Source organism: Alexandromys fortis, unplaced genomic scaffold, assembly GCF_014885135.2.
Source record: "Alexandromys fortis isolate MF-2015 unplaced genomic scaffold, M_Fortis_MF-2015_v1.1 scaffold_64, whole genome shotgun sequence".
In the NCBI taxonomy this organism is placed as follows: domain Eukaryota; kingdom Metazoa; phylum Chordata; class Mammalia; order Rodentia; family Cricetidae; genus Alexandromys; species Alexandromys fortis.
The window spans coordinates 7,202,648-7,224,562 of NW_026067976.1; the positions used below are offsets into that span (position 1 = coordinate 7,202,648).

At 41.3% G+C, this 21,915-nt stretch overlaps 1 protein-coding gene across 5 annotated transcripts in view; it reads left to right on the forward strand.

The window, feature by feature from the left end:
- The window catches only part of Nfib (nuclear factor I B), a 216,068-nt gene that overhangs the window by 7,815 nt on the left and 186,338 nt on the right, over positions 1–21,915 (forward strand). The gene's annotated exons all lie outside the window — the stretch shown is intronic.

The window sequence follows — 21,915 nt, forward strand, 5'->3', positions numbered from 1 at the left end:
CGAGGTAGATGAACTTTGTTCATACATCTCGTGTTGATTGTACCAAAAATCAAATTAGTGTTTACTGTTACAGAGTGTCTAAGCTGGTCGCTATGAAAAAATATATCTGACAGAGGCCTAGATGTCTGTCATTTTAATATTTCTATCCACAGCTCCTTTTGATTGTGCAGTGCTCACCATAGATCTAATGCAGCACAGTTCTTATTTAAGTAATTTATAATACTTTCCCAGAGTGACTTGGGAACACTCTCTATTATTAGTTTACTTGAATGCAAATTCATAGTGCTTCCCAAGGAAGAAGTCACAGCTTTCTTTACAGAGCAAACCAGAAAGGAGACTGGTTACACTGGTTCAGAATAAATCTCAAAAGAATGCAGAGCCCGCATACCGGACTGTGTTTAAAGTCCTCGGTGAAGAGCCTGCAAATGTTGCCTGCACAGCGCAAAAGAGGCAGTGCTCCTGCCAAGGGTTTGGAGTTAACGAGATCGATTTCTTTGCTCTTTCTATTTTTCTTAAGTAGGTGAGACTTTTGACTTTGTCCCCCCCCCCATCAGTATGTCAGGACACAGCCCACATAGGAAAAGTCCCTTTAAGAAAACACCATCCCGAAAGTGGCCTCAAGTTTGGGCTGCCACAGATGGCGGGTCATTTCCGAACTTGGCCTGGTGGGAGGGAAGGTGGCCTGCAGATAGCCAGGTGGCAGACAGTTATCCGATGCTCATTATATAAACGCGGGCTTTAATAAATTGCTCTGTACTTTATTGTCATCCAGAAAAGTGGAATAAGAAAATTACTCATGACTCAGACAGACCTCTAGTACTCACTGTGCGCCCTTTGTTTTTATTTCCCCTTGACTTAGCTCTAGAGCTATACTTGAGTGTCGCTTCAGGATTTTATTTTTTTTTAACTTTGATTTTAAGCCACAGTGTTGGACAACATCGTTTGGAAATGTATTTCCTAACAAACAAACCACCACGTTTGCTCTTTCCCTGTACTAAGAACTCACATTCAAGTAATGGTGGGTGGGAAAACATATTTTTCATCCTTGATGTCTTAAAATAAGAGGTCATTAATGCATACCAACTTGATGGACAGCTGTCTAAGAGGTGACATTTTTTAGGTGGGCTGTATGTACGTGTTAGATGGACTGTGTTGTGACTGTTGGGAAGTCACTGGTTAGAAGGAAAAGTTTTGCAGAGTGGGTCATGGAGCTCTCTAGTCGGGAGGGAAGATCGGTACCATGCTCCTGCTTTAACTGTTGGTGGTTAGTCGAGAGGACTTATGTGCAGATTTACTCTGGGGCAGACAGCCAAATTTCTTAGTTTTGTTGAGCTGACAGTAGATATTGTCTTTTAGATTTGGGAAGATAGATTGAAAAAAGAAAAAAAAAGACAGAAAACCATATATATTTATATATTGCATATACATATATTTTACTAGTGGTCATGATAACCGTGAAGTTTTGAGCCAAGTCTTAGAGACTGTATTTTCAGGCACAATGTTGGTTTTGTTGTTTGATAACTTCCCCAATCTAAAAACCTTTGGGAATTTTCCCTGTGTGTCTTATCATCTGTCCTCTCTGCCACCTGCCCTTGCATCCTCTCCTCTTAACACTTGGTGGCCCTTCTTAAAAAGTCACATTAGGGTGCTTTTGTGTCTTTTCTTTTTCAAAATTTATGTCTTTTTATTTGTGAATTATGGGTTGATTGTCATTTTGCATTGTAGTTGATCAAGAAAGTGGGTTTTAAAATATAAGGTTGTGGACACCCGGAGTGTTTCATCTCACAGCCTAACTTTTTATTTCTCCTCTAAGTACATAGAACATACTTACGTCATTTTAAAAATTAGATAAAATATAGAGAAAAGCATGAAAGAAAAATTAAAAGAGAAATCTGTTTATAACAGAATGAGCAACACAATTACCCCCCTTTCCTCTCCTTATAAAGGACCGGGGAAAACACGAGGAAGGATAGAGAGAGTGCCAAAGATGGTTGCCACTGGCACCAGGATTGGCACCAGACCCTCTTTGTTTAGCTCTGGGTGCCTGTGATTTGTTAGTTGGCATCCGCATTGCAGTGTGGAGTGATGTTACAATATATTGACAATTTCCAGATCTAGAAATGTCAGTAGTCCTCTTGGCTATTTTCAGATCACATACTTCTTCTCTAATGGAAGATGAAATAAAGATGGATGGATAATAAACTTCCTTTGTTGACCAACTTCCCAGTGCTTTTCTTTCTCCCTGCCTCATTTGGTTCAACCCACACCTTCCCCCTACTCCATCCCTAGCAACCTCATCTTTTCTGGAATGTGGAAAGAGTTACTGGAGCTTTGACACAAACTATAGTGCTACATCTGTATCTGATATAGTTTGGGGGAAGAACTTGTATCATTTTTGATACGTAGTTTATTAGGCTTTTGCATCACAGGGCAGTATTTTGTTCAAAGCTCAGTGTCTTTGTTACTCAGCTTCTTCCGTGCATATAGCCTGATGGACCGCAATTCAGTCCATTTTATTCTTTCTTTATATTAGCAGAGGGTCATATTAAATAGAGTTATTTATAAAACTATATGCTCCATTTTAGCTCAAATTTGGTACGTGATTTGGGAGTTACTATATTTAAGTTCATAAAAATCATCTGATGCTATTGATTCAGAGGGCTGCGCTTCGGCTGTTCCGTTGCTACAAGAACCGCCATTTTGTTTGTGAAGTGCCAGGCGAGGGGGAAAAAAAAGGCAGACACTGTGTTTGATGCCAATAATGGTTGCCAGTGGCACCGAGGTTGGCATCAGACCCTCTTTGTCTAGCTGCTGAATGCCTTTGATTCGTTGGTTGGCACCCGCATTGCAGTGGGCACACTGGAAAGTTTTTGACAATCCCTGAATGAAAGCTGCCTGCTCGTCTGCCGCAGCAAAGCTTAGCTAATAGAAAACCCTTCCCTTTTTATTTTATTTTTTTTTAGGCTTAAGAAAAAAGATTGTAACAGATTAAGGAAAAATTGTTCTAAAATGGGCTCCATATTCCCGAAGATATTAAAGATGTCCAATGATTCTTGGGCAGGTGGTACCTATTCCCCATATTGTCTTTGTTATTGCATTCATCAAAACAAAGCAAAGCAAAACAGAATGCAGAGCAGCAAGCCTTGTGTGGTGCACCTTCTCAGGACACACCAGCCTTAAAGTACAGGGTATGCTACGACAAGTGGGTGGGAGCATGCTCAGTGTAGGGATGGATAAGCGCACCCGTTATGACTGACTGTTGCTTTCATTTACATCCCTATTGATTTCTCATTCAATTCCTAGTTCTCTCGATTTCTACACTTCTGTTTCTAGTAGTTTGTTAAGAGGTCCTTCCTTCTCTAGTTAGCAATGTATACAGTGAACACGTGAAAAACAGAAACCTTAATGAGGGAGCTACATGTCAAAATCAGTCATTCTTAACCTCAATTTTGCACCAAGATGTTGTCAAATTCTTAGTGCACAATTCCACATTCAGGGTGAGTGAGTCGGGAAGCAGACGATAACCAAAAGAAAGGCTAAAATAATTTTGATCCGGGTTTCCTCGATAGCGTTAATATTGCTTCCCAGTTAACGGTCATTATCTCATTAATTAATAAGAAGGATTAGCAGTTCTACCCAAAGGGCTACACAGAAGGAAGTGTGGCCTATGGGAGGCCCTGAGTTGCCAGACTCTGTCCTGTCTGGAGTCACGAGATTCAGGGATGCTGGTGGGGGGTGTGGGAGGGGGTGTGAGAAGGAAGCAAGGGCCGGGCTTTCTGTGAGGCACAGAGGGGTTTATTGAGAAGACAGGTCACAACACAGAGCTTAAAGATCTCAAGAGATAGTGTCTGCTGTTAGGAATTTAACAGATGGGAGTTTAAAGCGAGCCAGCCCAAGCGAATTTCGGACCCTACTTTCCACTCTTGTTAGACATGTTTTTGGAGTGTGGCAGAGCCCAGCAGTCTTGCTTCTATCCCGAACAAGTAACTTCCTTTTAGCCTTGTTGAACCCTTAACATTAATTGTGGTCCATTGTTGGATGGCAACTTTTGCGGCTCGATTGTTAAACGATATCATAATTGAAGTGTATCTGGAAGTTGCGAAAGACGTGACTTGTTTGGAGGGGAAGTTGTAATCATGATTGTCTTTGAAACGGAGCCCTTCCTGCTTGTCACATGGCATTAGCGAGGACACACTTGCAGGGCGGTTTTCCTCCTTCAGCTCCTGCAGCTCAGAGTCCTTCTGGGTAGCAATTATTTCTTTATGAAAAGCTTAAATAGATCATTGTTTGCAAGTTGACAGCACTTTTTAACATTTTAATAATTTTCACTTCATTTGCAGGTATTTCCCATTGTGGGGGCAAACAAGCTTTCTTAGCTTGCTGAAATGACGCCACTCTGTGGGGGGGGATTTGGTGGGCTTTCATGGTGACATCAGAGAGCATGAAGTTGTGTGGATACATGTTTGATGTAGGAAATGGCTGTTCAATTTTTCCCATCCTGGTACCCTGTCCCTGACTGAACTTCTGAACTCTGGTACACATTTGTTTGCATTCTTCCTCATACACAATTCACCAGATAAAGAAGGGCTCTTATTGGTGTGTCTTGCCCCTAGACTTAATGAGACCTTTGTTAGAACATATATTGTAAGATTAGATACTTAGCAATTTTCCCACCGATAAGGGACAAAACGGGGTCTAAGGGGCCAGAAGTCCACCCTCTCTAACTTGGTGTCCCTGCCACAAAGATAGCTTTGCCAGACAACTCAAGAGTTAAACTCTGAGGCCCTAGCTGCCAGCTGGAAAGGGGGCATCTGTGTCCTGATATGGCGAGGCAGGCTTCTGCATTGCTGTTAACACGGGCTCACTTTTCAAAGGGAGAGACAGCGATGGGGGCGTCCTTCGTTGTAATCATGACTTTCAGATATTCAGAACACCCTGGTGTGGATTATTTTCTGAAGGTAGCCAACTTTAGTAAGGCCTCCTGTAGAGGATCTAGCCCTGGGCTTCCTTTCTTACCCCGCCCTCACTCCCATGTAGATAGCAGTATGCATTTTGAAATGACAAGTATGTGGCTGGATTTTGTATGTTTAGAGTCACACACTTTGTACTCTGTGTGTCCCGTGTGTAAGAATCAAAATTGTCTTCACTGCGTAGGAATGCTGGGGAACCTAGGGGCCCTGAGCCCTGTAGTGAGTGACAGGAAGGGTGGTCGGGTAGTGTGAGGACCAGCACCCTGCTCAACACAGGGGAGCTTGTGTGTCCGGAGATGGCCAAGGTGCGTAAGCCCCCAAATCAGAAGTATAGATTGATGAAAGATTGGTAGGATTTAAAAATACACATAGTTGTTTCCCCCCCTCAATTGGAATTTGAATGAAAACCGCCAAAAGGAAATGAAAGTTTCAATCCTCATTGACTTTTTTTTTGAATCGGGTACTCCTGTTTGAATAAACCATCCGAGATACTCAACTTAGCAGGGTCTTTCTCCTCATGGGCCTTGAGTCTGCTAAGTTAGCACGAAAAGCCTGTTATTTGGTTTACAACATTCCCCTTGCTGCCTCTGCTGAACAGTTAGAATCCAGAACCAGAAGAGGAAGACATTCATGGCCATGTTGAGTCTGAGTCCTCGGCAGTTCCTAAAACCATCGGAACATGCAGAGCATGCATTGAGTTGGTTTTCATTTCTGTCATCACAATGGCCTACGGGATAACTAAGTTTATCTCCACAGGAGCAGTTACTGCTTTGTGTGGAGGAGGCTTATGAAGGGTGGAAATGGCACACAGCTCACACTAAAGCTGAAAATGGTGGCCCAGGGCAAGGCCAGTCTTGCTGGTCAAGTAGCACCTGATAAGTTTCCTTCAGTTTGTGAAGGAGTAGCGTTTTGTAGCGTGGTGGCGGTGGGAGTGGAACTCATGGCCCTGCGGGAGTCTGTCAGCACACGTGCTGTGGCAGAGCAGGCAACACGGCTCTCAGAGCAGGAGTTCCAGCCTTTCATCCTTCCCAAGAGGAATCACTGTAGAAATCTCAAGGCCCCGTGGTTCGCTCTGTGGCCGAAAACTCGTGTTGGTACAGCAGCATGTCTCAGTGACAAGCACCGTGAGGAGAGGCGCTTCCTTTTGGCTGGGCTCACTTTTTCTGTGGCACTTTTCTTGTCTCATTTTAGAGTGACTTCTTAGGTCCTTGAACTCTAATTACGTGATGTGGTTAATTTAACAGAATTTAGTTGTTAGGATTTGGCATGGAGAATAAATCATGAAATTGTAGGGAACTTGTGAAAACTAAGAGTGTATAGCAAGGACTGAGTCTTTAGGATTAGCTTGTATTAACTGAAAGTTACAGATGTGAGAGTAATAACACTTGAATGGTTGGGCTTCTTGGCTGTTGCATTATTCAGAAAATTGGGGTAAATGGCTCCCAATTAACCAGTGAGGTAGAAAGACCTTGAGGCTGAATTGAGGGCCACACATTAAAAAATAAAATTCTGATAATTTAAGCAAAGCAGCATTCCAAGAGAAAAAAAAAAGCCAGCCATTCCTGTGCACCAATAGATTGTTTATAATAAAACACTTAGACACATATTCCCTCTGTTTACGATGATAGTTTAAACAGGACACTGTTGATGAATCACAGTCAAATTAAAGAACTCTGAATAAAGACTATATAATTGGAAATATGGAGTGATGGATGAAGTAATTTTATGACCTGAAAAGTTGCCTGGAGGTTGTGTATTTTCAGAATCCTGTTTTAAGGCACTTCAGAGCATGCATCAAGTTACTGATACAGCACAATCAGAACACAGAATTTGTTCAAACAAGTACAAAGCGAAATAGGAACTGCCTTTGAGACAAATTCTTAACTGCTAAGTTTTAAAGTTATAGTTAGCTTCAACTGTTTCTCAAAGTAGGGAACGGAATGAATAGTCTGCTCCGATTTTTAAAGTACATGGACACATTTAATAGTACATATATTAAAATATGTCCTCTGTAAAACTGTAAAAAGTATTTAGCGAGTACCAAGTGCTATTACGTGACACACATATACTCTATTACTGAAGGTAAATAAAAATTTCTTCTTTTAAAGCTTGATCTTGTACACTTACATTGGAAAAGACGCAGGCAAAGGTGATAGCTGAGCAGCAGTGGGTTTAAAGTAGGCACAAAAAATGATCATGCACATAGATGTTAGCGGGGCGATTTGAAAGAGGGTGTATTCGGTAATTCATATAAGTAGGGCACTCCACTTGCATTTGTACGAAAGTGTGGAAAATGTTCTCGCTTAGGAGACAACTTGTATTTTATTATTCTGACATCTGCAGTTTCTGGATGGATTAGCTTAAATTTGCTATGCTATGTTAAAAGCCTTGTTTTATGAGGTCGGTCTCAGCTTCTGGCCTTGGTGTCAGGAACCCTGCTACGGGATGCAACTTGCCTTGTTAGGTTTAATTGACCAAAGCTGATGTGTTAAAACAATTCATTTGGGCTGTAACTTATGCCCTGGCTAAGTTGCTACCTGAATCCCTTGACCTTGACTTGTCTGGGTCATGAAATGGCTGCAAGCTGTTTGACCTTTCTATTGTGCAGTAATGTCACTGTTTCCTCTTATTCTTTTATGGTAATAGCTGACAAAAAGGCTCCAGCCCATACTTTACACACCAGTGGACTCAAGGCGTCTGTCCTGTTGGCCCCTTTGCACTAGCCACATCTTCTGTTTAACGTGGTCTCGCTGGAGCACTGACTTTCTTTTGTTTGCTGACAGTGATGGGGACAAATTTGCAGCCTTGCCGGCTATAGGAGGTAGGAGATTGTTCAGGAATTTGGAGGGATTTGTATCAGTTCTTTGTGGATTTTCAACTTCTGTGTTTTGGGATGGCAAGCCACGATTTCCTTTCCCCATTCCTCCGAGGTTTGCTTCTCAGCCCTTTGTATGTATGGTTTCCTTAAGAATTCTTTTCCAACATTTTAGCCGTTACACTAAAAAGCATTTAATTGTAATTATGTAGGTTAAAGTGACAAATTTAGTTATCTGTTTGGTGACTCAGGCACCAATCTTAAAACAATTGACTTGGTACTGTGATCACTGTCCAGCACTGGGAAGGCTCAGGCCTGGGCATGGAAGACAAAAATGAGCATTTTAAACCTACTATATCTTCTAAAATTCATTATGATTTTTGGAGAAACCTATTCTTATTGAGGTAAATAGTTAAATTTCATGCCATAATAGTGACCCATAGTAATGAATGTGAAGACTTTATTTCTGTAGGGACTTTTGCCACTATATTAACTATATATCTTAATGAATATAAAGTTGTTTTTCTGTTCCTCATGAAAACCCCATGTTCAAAAATGGAGAATTTTACCTTGGTGCTTGTTCAAAGCAATGAAATAATTTAATTTTAAAAGTATTGGAAATGTCTCCTGAAATGTTAAAACAGAGGTATTTTTATCCTACCAATCTTTTCATTGCCAAATATGACACTATACTTCGTGATTTTTCCTGTGTTTGCCAGATTAAATGTTCAAAATGCAAACTGTTACATTTTATTTTTAAATTATTAGAGGAAAGAAGGAAGTTTAAGTTAGAGTGTGCTTTTTTTTTCTTGTGCTGCATACTGTTTACGTGTGTGTGGGTACACTAACAGATGAGAGACAGTGTGCTAATGGAACCCTGGGAAAAGCACTAGAATTCTGGGTTCTCTTGACAGTTGTTTCTATTTTCTCCCCTGCAAATAGCAGGTGAGAAATTTTCTTAAAACACATTCTTTCTTTTAGTGGTTGTATTAAACTGCCTTCCTGTAGGGATGTTCAGGGCATCAAGGAATGGAATGCCTTTAAACTTCAACCCTAGGAATAAGGCATCTTAGGGTTCAGAGTGCGAGGGCAGGATCAGCAGCCCCAGATTTCCTCTCCCTACAGAAACAGGTTAGAGAGGAGTGAGGCCCACTTGCCTTTCTGTCCCTTGATTGGCATCCCACAGGTAATGCTAACCTGGAGTGGAGTTTGGATGGGGTTAGTGGGCTAGTGGGTCATATGGCGGTGGAACTGAGGGGTGAAGGATTGTAAAAACATCTGTGCCCTTCTCCCAGACATATTCCTTCGTTCTTTAAAGATTGTTAAAGCCATCTCGGCTGGTGAATGGCAGAGGTTCAGTTTCTGGCCTAGAACTGATTAGTGGGTGCTGGGGAAATACTGTGTGTTTTGGGGGAACTGAGAAGTTCGTGGGAAAGATAATAGAGCTTAGCTCTGGCAGGGATTGAGAAGGATGATTTATGGACTGAGAGGTAAATAATCTACCATTGAAAATCTGGCGTTCTTTGAATTTTGGATTTCTTTTGCAGTTCCGCAGATCCCCTCTTTGGTTTTGCAAAAGATGTTTCTTAGTTTAGATGTTGTAGCAAAGTAGCAGACTGACTGGTTTACAGACTCCAGAGTACATCTTCCTTAGCATTCTGTAGACTGTTAGTCTAGGGTCAGAGTTCAGTGAGGGTCACCTCCTTCAACATTTTGTCAGAAAACTCCCGGGGATCCCTTTTCAAGCCACTAATCTCATTTTTGGAAGAGTCCACCCTTCTGACTTAATTTGATACAAATGCGTTCCTTAGTACCCTCATCTTCAGAGTTAGGGTTCAAGAAGGACTTTTTGTGACATACAAACTTCTAGTTTGTTTTCTGTTGCTGTAATTAAACACTATCACCCAAAACAATTTTGGGAGGAAACGCTGCTTCCAGGTAGGGCTTCAGATCACTGAAGGTCATCAAGGCAGGAACCTGAGTCAGTACCAAAGATGAGATCGTGGAGGAATGCGACTCACTGACCTGCTTCTTCTCTGGCTTCCACTCAGTTAGCTTTCTTACAGAGCCCAGTCCCGCATGCTTAGGAGTGGTGCTGCCCACAGTGGGCTGAGCTCTCTAATATCAGTTAGCAATCAAGAAAGTGCTCCACAGACATGCCACAGGCCAGTGTGACAGAGGAGGTATCTAACTTAAGCGGGTATACAGCCAGTCTCTAATACAAAGCGCATGCTGGAGACCCTGGGCTCTGCTCTTACCCTTCCTCAGCTTTGTGGCTTTGGATAAGTCCTGTACATTTCATATGCTTTGATGTTCTCTTTCATAAAATAGGAGTTAAAATGACTCTTTAAGGATTTGTGAAGTCCTGGAAGTAAAGCATTTATTAGGTAATAAGTGTTATCCCGATATATGAAGGGATATTGCGTAGTCGAGATTATAGCGTAGTCTAGAAACTTCCAGAGAAACTATTTAAGCATGGAGGGAAGGAATGTAAGAATATTTAAACAAGTATTCAACAATGAGTGAGTATCTTTCTCCAGTGATACATCCTCAAGAGGAAAGAAAGCAATATCCCACTCCTGCTCTTGTGTATGGCCCCTTGTTAGCCAGAACTTTAAAGGTAGGCATAGGCAGTTAGCTAGTCCTGTATTGTTTTGAAACCTACTTAAATTAGAGTGACTGTATCCTTTCAGTAGTCTTCAGCTTTTTCTAGAGTTTTCTGGATCTATCTAGGAATATTTCAAAGAAAGTAGTAACAGTTTTATCTGTGGCTTTCTGAATAAAAAAGTTTGACTTGTGTTAGCTAAAGTTTGGGTGCCCTGGTAATGGATCTGCTGCCCTGCAGAGGAACACGGCAGTTTCTTGTGTAGCGAAATGAAGTCACCAACATTTGGAAGAGCTTCCTTTATGTTTCAGATCGAGTTGGACAGAAGTGAGGATAACGTGACAGGGCTGGATGGCTGTTTAAAGGGAGCAAGCTGCTGGTTTTGAGACTCTCAGTCAGAAAGGTCATATGACCCTTGCTTGGGTCACAGCCCCAGATTGCTTAATTGGTTACATGAATTGTTTTTATTTCTCTGCCATCTGACTCTTTTTAAGTCAGCCTTTCCTAGTCCTCCTTTTTGTGGCTTCCCAAAAATTAATTAAATGATCTCTAGAGAGAAGAAGTTTAGTATTTATTGCTGAGAGTGATTTCACTTTTACCAAGAACGACTGGACGCCAAAGGAGAAATGGTTAAAACATTGGCTTCTCCCCACCATGAGGTAATTTGGGATAAGTGTTTGACTTCAGCAGCTCTGGTTGGTTGGCTTCCCATGGGCCTGGAGCTAAATTTGTGTGCCAGATTCCTGGGCAACTGGCTAGCCCTGTTCTCCATGGCCAGTGGACTGTTCCTCTCCCTCACTTGGTAGAGATTAGGAAAGTATAGAGATTAGGAGTGAAATATCTTAAATCATATGTCACGCTGATGCTGTGTGTAGAAGAAACATATTCCTAGATGAAGGGCTTTCTGATAATGTTTCTCATAGATGTACAGGATCGAGTCAGGGGTCAGGATGAGAAGCTGTTCCACGTTTATCTAGTAGTTAAAGGCTAACTAGGGTGTGCACGGAACATTGATCGGAACATTGATCAGCTTGTTTAGATTCTGGTCCGTAAATTCTAATAATCCGTGCTGTGCCTTTTCTTTTTTGAGAAGGCACTGGCATTCCGTAGTTGCTGTTCTGTTCACAGGATCCACAAAAATCTATAAAAGTGAGTTCCTAGAACACAGTGTATCCTCACGTTTCCACCATTCAAATTGGATTGCTGCTGGTAACATTTGTTACTGTGTCTTTCTAATGCACTTGAAAGCTTGGCTTACACTTACGCTGTAAGTTAATGTGGTGCTCCAATGAGAACATCCACATGGATCTTAAACCCTGACTGTGTTTTGTAGCCTCCCAGAGATGCTGCAATGTCTCTTTATTCCTGCCACATCAAGCATCATGTTTCAGGCTATGACCTGTAGTTATCATGTGCAATTTCAGTTCCATTTATAGTCTTCAAGTCAGGGGAAAGCAGCTTATAGTAATATGAGGATCACTGGTCTTACAATAATTAAATAGACTCGTTATACTGCATTAATCCCGTTTGGAACAGTTGGAATGACTTCTCAGTACTAACAAACACAACATTAGGGCTCACAATTAATCTGCTTTTTGTATCCAACATTTGTATAATATGAAACATGTGCATAGAGAAACATATTTCAGATTTAATATGAGTTCATGGGAGGATAAAATGAAATCGTATTAGATTTGAGCAATATGAATATAGTTCTAAATACTGATCAAATCTGGACTTCATTTAGAATAAGAGTAGGTAGAAAAATATTTTTAGCAAGTTTTCTTCTTTGGTGAATGCCATGTTTGTATTCTTCGAATTGTATTTTTTTCTGAGATGCATATTTTGTATATGATGTGTAAGACACACACAACGTGAAAGGAACCCTTTATGCAGTCTACTGTCCGGCTGTTAACACATTGTAAACTTGTGGCCATGGTCGCTGTCACTGGTAATCACTCCTAGAGGGCATGAAGCGGACTTAAACCTTAAGTCTGGTTCTGTCTGCTTCTGAAGTTCATGGGAATGGACTGTCCTAGTCAGAGACTCATCTTTCATTCATTGTTTAAAGAGCATCATCACGATTTTGTCGAAAGGACTCCTGAGTTAGAATTATGTTTATGTCTCCTGTGGTATAAGCCTCACGAGGCAGAGTTCCCCCCGCAGTGTGGGCGTCTTTATTGTTACTGAGTGTTTCACACTTGGGCTGTGAATTCATTCTCGGTGTTCTAGTTTAAGGCATCTCGGGAAGGATGAAGTACTAGTCCGTTCTAGGACAGATTGCATCGTCTGTGCAGTCTGTGGAAAGACTGAAATTACTGCGCGATGTGCAGCCATTTTAGACCACGTGCCTGGGACTAGCTGCCACATTGTCAGGGAACAACACGATGTAGCAACAGTATCAGATCATGCAAACGAGACTACTGGAGAGTAATAGTCATGGGCAGTATTTTGGAAACCACTGATTAGTGACAGGTTTATTACAGCAAATGTATGTACCAAGTCCCCAGATTTCATTGTAACGCACTGAAAACAGATGTCAAAGTGTCCCAAACAGAATTTCATGGTTAATCTACATACTGCATGGAAAGTACAAACAAACCACTCAGAATTCTGTTATTTAATCCTTTTAGAAGGAATGAAAATATACAATTTAGATTTTCTCCATTCTTTCTTTTCATTTCAGTTTTTGTTTTCTAGGGGCTGAAGATAAATTATTTTTCTACTTGTTATTTTCTTAAGATGCATATGGGAGAAAACATATTTGCATACGGATGTGATTTCACTTAATGTACTCTAAACTGTAGCTTTCTGAACATGAGGTCTTTGGATTATAGAAAGGAAAAATTAGGTACTAAATTATTTAGTGACCTGACAGTGGGACAATGGAATTACTTTTCTTTCTCTCCCCCCCTCCCTCCCTCCCTCCCTCTCTCTCTCTCTCTCTCTCTCTCTCTCTCTCTCTCTCTCCCCCCCTCTCCCTCTCTCTCTCTCTCTCTCTCTCTCTCTCTCTCTCTCTCTTTCTTTCTCTCTCCCTCTCTCTCCCTTTCTCCCCCACCTCTCTTGTTCACTCTGGGCCACACACTTATTGAAGCAGCTTGCTGAAGTGAAAGAGAAAACAGTTCTTGCCTCTACTTCTGTCAAGTACCTGGGAGACTTTGTCTCTTAGTAACTCAGTTTCTAGAGGACTTTTCCAAGACCTCTTAGCTCTGGCATTTTAGGAATTTGGCTTCTGGTAGGCTTGGCCAAGGGGCAGGGTAGTCTCCTTCATGCTAACCTGCACTTCAGAAAATTCTGTACTCTTGCTAAACTGAGGTTCTAATAGGTTTTATTTCGTATTGAGTGTTTTGTAACACTTCCATGTGCTTCAGTTCAAAGTCCAATAATCAGATGGTTTAGGTCAATCTAGACTTTAAAAACCAAAAAAAGGCTTACTTTTAAAAAAAAAGCAGCCTCTACTTGGAGAATTTTAGAGCCAGGGTAATCTCAAGAGATTACAGTTTGGGCCTAAGAGACCCAAGCCTCTTTGGTTGTTTATGTCAGTCTTGCTGCTGCAGAGGAAGAATAAGCATATCTAATAAAAAGTGTTAGTTTATGAAAACACCAGCAACAGCTTTTTAAAAGAAACATAGGCAAAATCATAAAACCTCTCGTGCTCTTATTTTCACTTTCTTGAAATAAATTGACTCAAGGGTCTGGTGTTTTCTTTCCGTCTCTTTCATAGGAAGTGCTGTACGGAAGTCAGTCTGCAGCCATGTTTTTCACCAGAAACTTCCCTTCCCAGTGGTTGGAAAACATCCCCTTAAAGCTACAGACAGCTAACTGACACCATGGATGTGCTGGTGGTCAGAAAACAGAAAGATCCACTAAAAATGAATTGTTAAACTCTCAGCAAGGAATGGTTTGAAGTGTTTCAGTAAATGTTTGAAACTAGTTTAAGGAGAAAAAAATTCACTTGAAAGTCACATATTTTAAGAAAAAGGAGAGCTGTCTTCAACTGGTTTTCAGGCTGCCCCTGGATCCTGCAGTTTTCAGATTTGTTTGATAATTGCGATCTCCATTTCCCTCTGTGTCATGTACATCTTTTATCTCAGTTCTAATTTTTTTAAAAGTTTAAAACAAACAGTATGTAATTGCTCTTCTTTAAGAGAAGTTTCTAAGGATTCTGTCTAAGTTCAACTTTTAGCAAATAAAACATTAAGTTTTGTTTGAGAGATTCCTCAAAGTCCCTTCAAAGGATGTTTTAAGAGGATCCTTCCCAAATGGGAAAGGCTGAGCTACAGTTTGTGTTTCACGTGTGTCCTGCCCCGCAGAGCAAAGTGGAGAACGTTGAATCGAAGAAGAGGCAGGCAGTGTTAGAAGGTGTCTTAAAAAGCTCATTTCTAGTTTGGTGGTTTGTGAAGTTTTAAGGTAGGTTTCTCAGACACAACTGTAGACGGGAAAACACACGAATAAAATTGGATTCTGTAGAAGCACACGAAAGGCCGAGCCATGGAGATGATATGGGAGTGTCTCAGGAAGTAGATGACATTTATTTAATGAGCAAATGCATGTGCATTTTAACTGCATGTAGAATAACAGGGGAGCTGGATTGTGGTGGCTGAAGCAGTACAAGGGAAAGCCATCAAGCTGGGTAAATTGTTCTTTATTGGAACTTGTTTTCTGTACGTCTGTCTAGTTTCAAAATGTTACCCCACTGTGTGTGTGTGTGTGTGTGTGTTAAATTTTAAGGATGAGCAAAATGAAACCACATATGTCCATGTCAGTCACAGAGCATGTTCTAGATCCTGCTGTTGCCTGAATGATGGTTTTGTAATGTTCATCGTGTGGTTATTTGGTTTCCTGAGCTCTGGAGTGGTCTCCACTGTTACTTGGCAGTTCTGAGTCAAGTGAGGAAATGCCTGTGAAGTGCCTACTGCCACGCCTCTCCTGTTGCAGGTGCTCGTTAAAATATGTACCGAATCTGGGTTGGTGGCTGTACCCTCAAGTCCAGCAGTCAGGAAGCAGAGGCAGGTGGATGCCTGTGAGTTCCAGGACAGCCAGGGCTGTATAGTGAGATTGTCTTGAAAACAAAATACCCCTCCCTGCAACCTAAAACCTTTACAGATATGCTCTGATTTTAGTTCACTTTCACAGTATCGACATGTAGTAGGTCTTCAGGCCTTATGCTGTAAGAAAGTGCTCCTTGCTTTTCTCCGAGGATTCTGGAAGACCAAGTGTCCCTCTTGTGGGGGCAGAATATTAATTTGAGGACAGTCAATAAAGTGGGAAGAAAAACCTGAAGTTTGAGGTTTGTAAAATCTTGTAATTGTGGTGAGAATTCAGATATAATGGTTGCTATGGGACTTTGCAGACTCCATCCCCTCAACAAACAGTCGAGAACCATGGCAGATCACTGTCCTCATGCCAGAATTTATGGGTAGCTTAAAGGCATAGCCTTCCCTGGAGCATGAAGATGTGCTGGGTGCCAGTAAATTTCCTATTAGAATCCGGTACATACTGCTACTAGCCATTATTTGTAAGACCCTTAATTTCAGTTTGAAGAAGATCACTGACCTAAAATTAATTGGAAACAAAGGTGAACATACTCATAACTGTTGATTAACAGCAAGTATTTGGCACAGTGATATTTATGTAGGAAAGTAGTTTTTAAAATCCCAAATGTTTAGTGCTTTCATGGGCTTAAATAATGATACATGCATATATGATACGTATGTATCTATGTATGATATGCTTGAATTTTCCTTTTAATCTTTTTAGTATTTTATCATAGTTTCCCAAACAGGCTGAGAAGAAATATTTCAATATTTTTTGTAAGATTCTCTGAAGAAGAGGTTTGACTATCTTGTCTTTTTGAAAAGCATCACTAAAAATTTTTTCACTGATTATATATTTTTAATTGCCTGAAATATTTTGGTACTGGGATCTTTGCTTCAACAGCAGCTTTCTAGCATTTCTTACCGTGTTAGTCATTTAAGGATGGTTAGCTTTTTTAAAGTGTATTTATGTGTGTGTGCACATAAGTACATATATTCTGGAATTGAATATAATTTTGTACATTTTGAGTTAATGATAGAGGCATTTATAAAATTATTAAAATGCATCATTCAAGAAAAATAGAAAAGATTTGGCGTAAATGTACAAATTGGCCATGGGTGCATTCAAAGAATAAGAGTCCGATCCTGGCTGTTGTTTTGGTATTTTAAGGATTAGGACTTTGCTCAAGTGATTTACAGTTAGGACAGATCATGGTCACTCGTAGTGTTGAGTAGCAGCAGAAACTTAATGGCGGTGAAGCAGGGATACACTACCTAACTGTCTCACCCACTACTAAATATAGTTAGAGGTGCTGAACTTGCCGGGAGGAGACCCAGTGGGACTGTAATGGAAAGGTCAGGGAGGAGGTGAGTCTTCAGCAGTGTTTTCTCAGGGGCTCTGTGACAAAACAAAACAAAACAAAACCAAAGGAAATACTGCGAGGAGTCCACCTGCGTGACTTATACTTGACAGTGCTTTGCTCTGCATTGAGATCCATATGTGTGTGACAAACTGGATCTTGTTAAAAGTTGGTTAAAGAATTTAAAATGATGTTTTAGCTCGGATTCTACAATGCGCAGGAATAAGTGTTTTTTGATTAATTAATTTCACCTTTTATTACTGGATAGCATTATTCTGATTTTGAAATTATTCTTAAACACTTTGCCTCTAAGATTTTAGGGTATGTTTTTTTTATATGTTGTTCATAAATGGTCTTTATTCATTGAAATATTTATAATCTTGAGTGGAAAATGTCAGTATCTTATGCATCAATAATTCATTTAAATATCTTTCATCACTGACACAAAATAACTCTATAAGCAACTGAAAATATGGTAGGCAGATTAGTCTACAAAATTGTTTTTTAAAATTACACTAAAGTAAGCCGAATCCAGTTTTGGTCGTTATTATCTTTTCAAAGTCAAGTCTGGCTCCCCAGAGTTTTTGTCTAATGAGCTGTGTTTTGTTGATAGACAAAAGTACGCTATGATACAGCGTGACACTTATCATATCATGTGGCCTGTTACAGTGGCATACCACAAGCAGAACAGCAGCTCCTTTTTCTGGTGAGTTTTCCTGATACAGCTTTCTCTTTGTAAGAGATGTCCACTCCAGAATACAGTTTTTCTTCATGGGTAGCTATGGAAAAATGATGAAGAGAATCATGGCAGTCCTGTAATGATAGCTACATTAGACCTTCTTTAGAGTGCAAAAGGTCAAACCTATAAATAGAACAGAGTAGGGGCCCGATGGCACATACTCTCAATCCGAGCACTTGGGAGGCAGAGGGCGGTAAAGGAGTTCGAGGCCAACCCTGTCAACATAGTGAGTTCCAGGACAACCACAGCCGCATAGTGAGACCCTGTTTTGGAAAAGCAAAAAAATAACGATTTGACCTGTCTTTGTATGGCACCTGCAGTAGTAACATGCTTGCTTCTGGTGCATGGCAGCAGGAAGCTCTGCTCAGCTGGAACTGGAATTGCTGTTCGGGATGCTTTCTGTACCGTGCCCACCATGGGTGTGTGGTGGGCTCTGGGTGGTATTAGCACCCCGATGTAGAAATGAAACCAGGAAGTACCATGGAGCTGGAGGTGGAGCGCATGCCATTCTCCCAATAACAACCGCATTTAACTGAACAGATAGCAACAATGAATGTGGCCTTGGGGACATCCTGTCATTTCTTCAGCTCTGTAGCATCAGCCTTGGGTGGGCCACACAGGAGGAAGTGGCCAGGAATCCACTGAGTTGGAACTTGCCAGAAGAAGCCATGGGACCAGGTGTCAAGAAGTTGAGAGTCCCGAGTATGGACTGAAAATCCAATTCTTACAGTTTTTCGCAATATGATATGAGTCCCAGCAAGGGCCCTAAAGTCCCAGGGGCTCCATTTCCTAGATGCAAAGTGAAGGTAATACTAACCTTGAAGGTAGCTTTGGGAGTGTGGAGGAGGTAATGGCCTTCAGGCCTGCGCACTGAGCTGACACCAGACAGATGACAGCGAAGGAGGGCAGGATTCTCCAGGCCGAGGCGGCTTTCGGCATGTGGCCACTGCTATGTTGGGTACAGCTGTCCAGCAGACATTTAGTGGACTTACACCACATACTTAACATTGTTTAGTGACTCGTCTGTCTCACTCACTAATCGCAATTTTGTTTTTTATAGACCAGGCTGGCCTCGAATTTGTAGTGATTCTTCTGCCTCAACCTCTCAACTTCTGCCTCAACCTCCCAACTATTGGAATTACAGGAATGAGCCACCAAATTAGGCATCATTTAATCCTCACAAACTACATAAGGTAGATGCTTTTCTGTCTTTTCATAAATGATAAGGCTGGAGTCGAACCCACGTAGTTTGTCTCCAGAGTTCTTTCTTAAGCATCCATCTAGGCTGTGAAGATTCCTTTGACCACATAGGGTACAGTACACATACAAGTGTTTGTACATTAAGCGACACCCTCTGTGTATTAAAACACCCACACGCTCATTTAACTTCATCACGTATTTTGGAAAAGATTGACATGCTCCCTTGTTTTACACTTGACCGTAAATGATTAAATCTGGACTTGTTAATTCTGATGCACAGTGCTAAGATTCTCCAGCTCGTCCTTCCTATTGAACTAAGTTCCCTTTGTCATTTGTGGATTCCCTCTACTCTATTGTGCCTCTTACGTGAGATCCTGGAGTTGGATGTGTTCGTTGTACAAAACACAAAGGGTACATTGGGAAAAATAAAGCATCCTTAAAGAACGGATCAAGCAAGTCAAGAGCAGTACATAGTGGTGCCAAGGCTGAAGCATGGGCGCCCAATGTCTGGTTTAAAACAAGGCCCTCACTGGCCACTCATGGGGCTCTTCAATGCTTGGCTCACAGTTTAGAATACTTGTTCTACGGCACTCACATGGAAGAGAAGTTGGGTTCTTTTTCTCTAGTCTATTGACATCCATACATACCATATATATACAATCAGCTCTTTTTCCACAAGACTTTCCTGAAGGAGATAGGTATATTTTCTACGAACTTTCTTTGTTGGATTCCTTTTCTAAATAGAATCAATAGTTTTTTTTTTTTTTATATAGTTAGTATAGGTGTTCTGGGTATTTGGTTTACAGAAGAATTAGACAAGATTTCATGAATTTTGTGTATACCCTAAGATTTTACTCCTTAATGTTTTATCTTCTTGTTTAAGTGATTGTTTTCTTCTTCGATAAGATGGAAGACTATAATGAGAACGCTAATGCGATAGAAGAGTCCAGGAATGACCCTACCTCGAAGGGTGCCACTGCCTTCTGAGTTTTATTATTAAGGGAGAAAGATCAGCAATCAAAAACCAGCTACAGCGTGTTGAAAACATTTATGTACCCTTTGAATTAATTACTGCAATCTTCACAGTTCCTGAAAGGCCCCAAGTATTACGGTCGGGGCAGGCAGAAGTTGAGGTTAGCTGCTGAGCACGTGTCTGCTCACACAGCTAGTGACATAGTCGGGGTTTGAATCCAGGCCTGCCACAGCCCAGCTCACTCCACTGGCACTTTTTTATTTAGAAGATGTTCTTCACTAGGTGTGCCCTTCAGGTGTAAAGCAAATGCTTAACATGTACAAGGCCCTGGGTTTGAGACCCACCACCAAATGAATGATGATGATGATATTGATGGGTTGGTTCTTCAACCTCTCCCAACAAAACATCCTTTAAGTGTTTTTTGTTTTGTTTTGTTTTTCTGTATCATCAAGGGATGTAAGTAGCATTTTCTAATTGTGTATCTGTGAAGTAGTTAAATGACTGTCAACAAATCTCAGGGTGGCTGACCCACTTGAAGAGATAATGTTCATTCTCTGCCCACAGTAAACACTTTCCCCTGTTCCTCGCCTGCTGTATGTGTTTGTTATCTGGAACGGCAGCTCATGCACTTGGTTAGCAATGAGCAGCAGAGCCCTCTCCGGTGTTTTCATGTGTTAGTTTTATGCATTTGCAAACGTGAATCTAGGCTTTCTGTTTTCCTATTCAGTTTCTCTTCCGAGATGTTTGTGAGAACACGGAAGGCTCCAGCTGAATCAGCTTGAGTTCATATAGCACTGAACATTGTTAGTGCTGCTCTTGCCCTGAAAGAGGAGTCCATTGTCCCAAAGGATACCGAAGCCCTTCGCTGGGAGCTTGCAGTAGGGATGCCTCATTCCTGAGCTAGTTACACAGAAGCTGTTCTGTCCAGGCTGGAATGTGGCAGCTAAACCAGGGGGACTTTGATCTCCCAAATGAAGTAGGTGTAGACTCTAGTACCCTGTTGTATTGGGTCCTAGCTGGAATTTGCAGAAACTTTTTTCCTTTTCAATTTAACTTAAATGCCTTACATCTGTTTCCAGTGAGTGATACAACCATGTAGATATATGAGCATTTTGTCAAACACAAAACAAAACAGAGCAAAGCGCACTTAAAGGCAGCCAGTGCAATTCATTCCCTGAGTGCCCTTATTCAGAAATGATGCTGACACCCAGCTATGTCAGTGAGGCAAACTCTGATGTGGGGCTTGATGCTTCTGTAGTTATTACCGTAACCTTTTGGCCATGTAGGAGTTATCTTGTCAGGGTAGCTGAGAGGAGACAGGAACTGTATTAGCAGCTATAACCTCTCACGCATTGGGCACCCACTGTGCCAGAGCACATCCATGACACTGTTCATCTAACCTTCCTAACACATTTGAGAGGAAGCCATCACTCTGGACATTAACATCTTGGTAGACAACAGTTTATTCAGACACACATTCTGTCCGGATCAGGTTTACTCAGGAGTGATCAAGGGCTTTGAACCCAGACATCAGTCACCACATGGAAGAGGCTCACCTGTCCGTGTGGACAGAGGAAGTTTGGGGCAAGCCCATGTGCCCTCAGGAAGCTGTTTTTTTTTTTTTCCTTAAAAGGGTGAAATACTTATGCCTTCCTTGTCAAGAGAGAAAATCAAGTGGTTGGGGATGTATCACAGTAGAGGGCTTGCTTAGTGTGCACAGGATACTGGGCTCCCTCCCCAGTACATGCATAAGCAGGACTATTTGCTCATACCTGTAATCCCACACCTGGGAGATGGAGGCAGGAGTATCAGCGGTCCAAGTTCTTCCTCTGCTACACAGCAAATCCTAGGCCAGCCTGGGATATGTGAGACCCTGCCTTAAAAAAAAATACATGGCTACCTCCATGTGTGTGTTTTCAGGACCCTACACACACATGAGTTTGTCTTAGTGGCAGTGTACATTTTAAGGTCATGCTTATATGTTCTGTGAATAATCACACAAGAGTTACATTGTTTCTCGGTTTTGTGTATGCTACCACATATGTAGTTTGTGATTGTCACATGTATACTGTTGCTGACTGCACAAAACCTGTAGTACCTTAGAGAGAAAATCATTGAACATGGTGCTATACTTTGCCCCTTAAATGATATTTATTGACTTTTTGATTGCCTTTGCTCCCAGTTGGGTAGAGGACAGAAGACTGTTACAGAAAGAA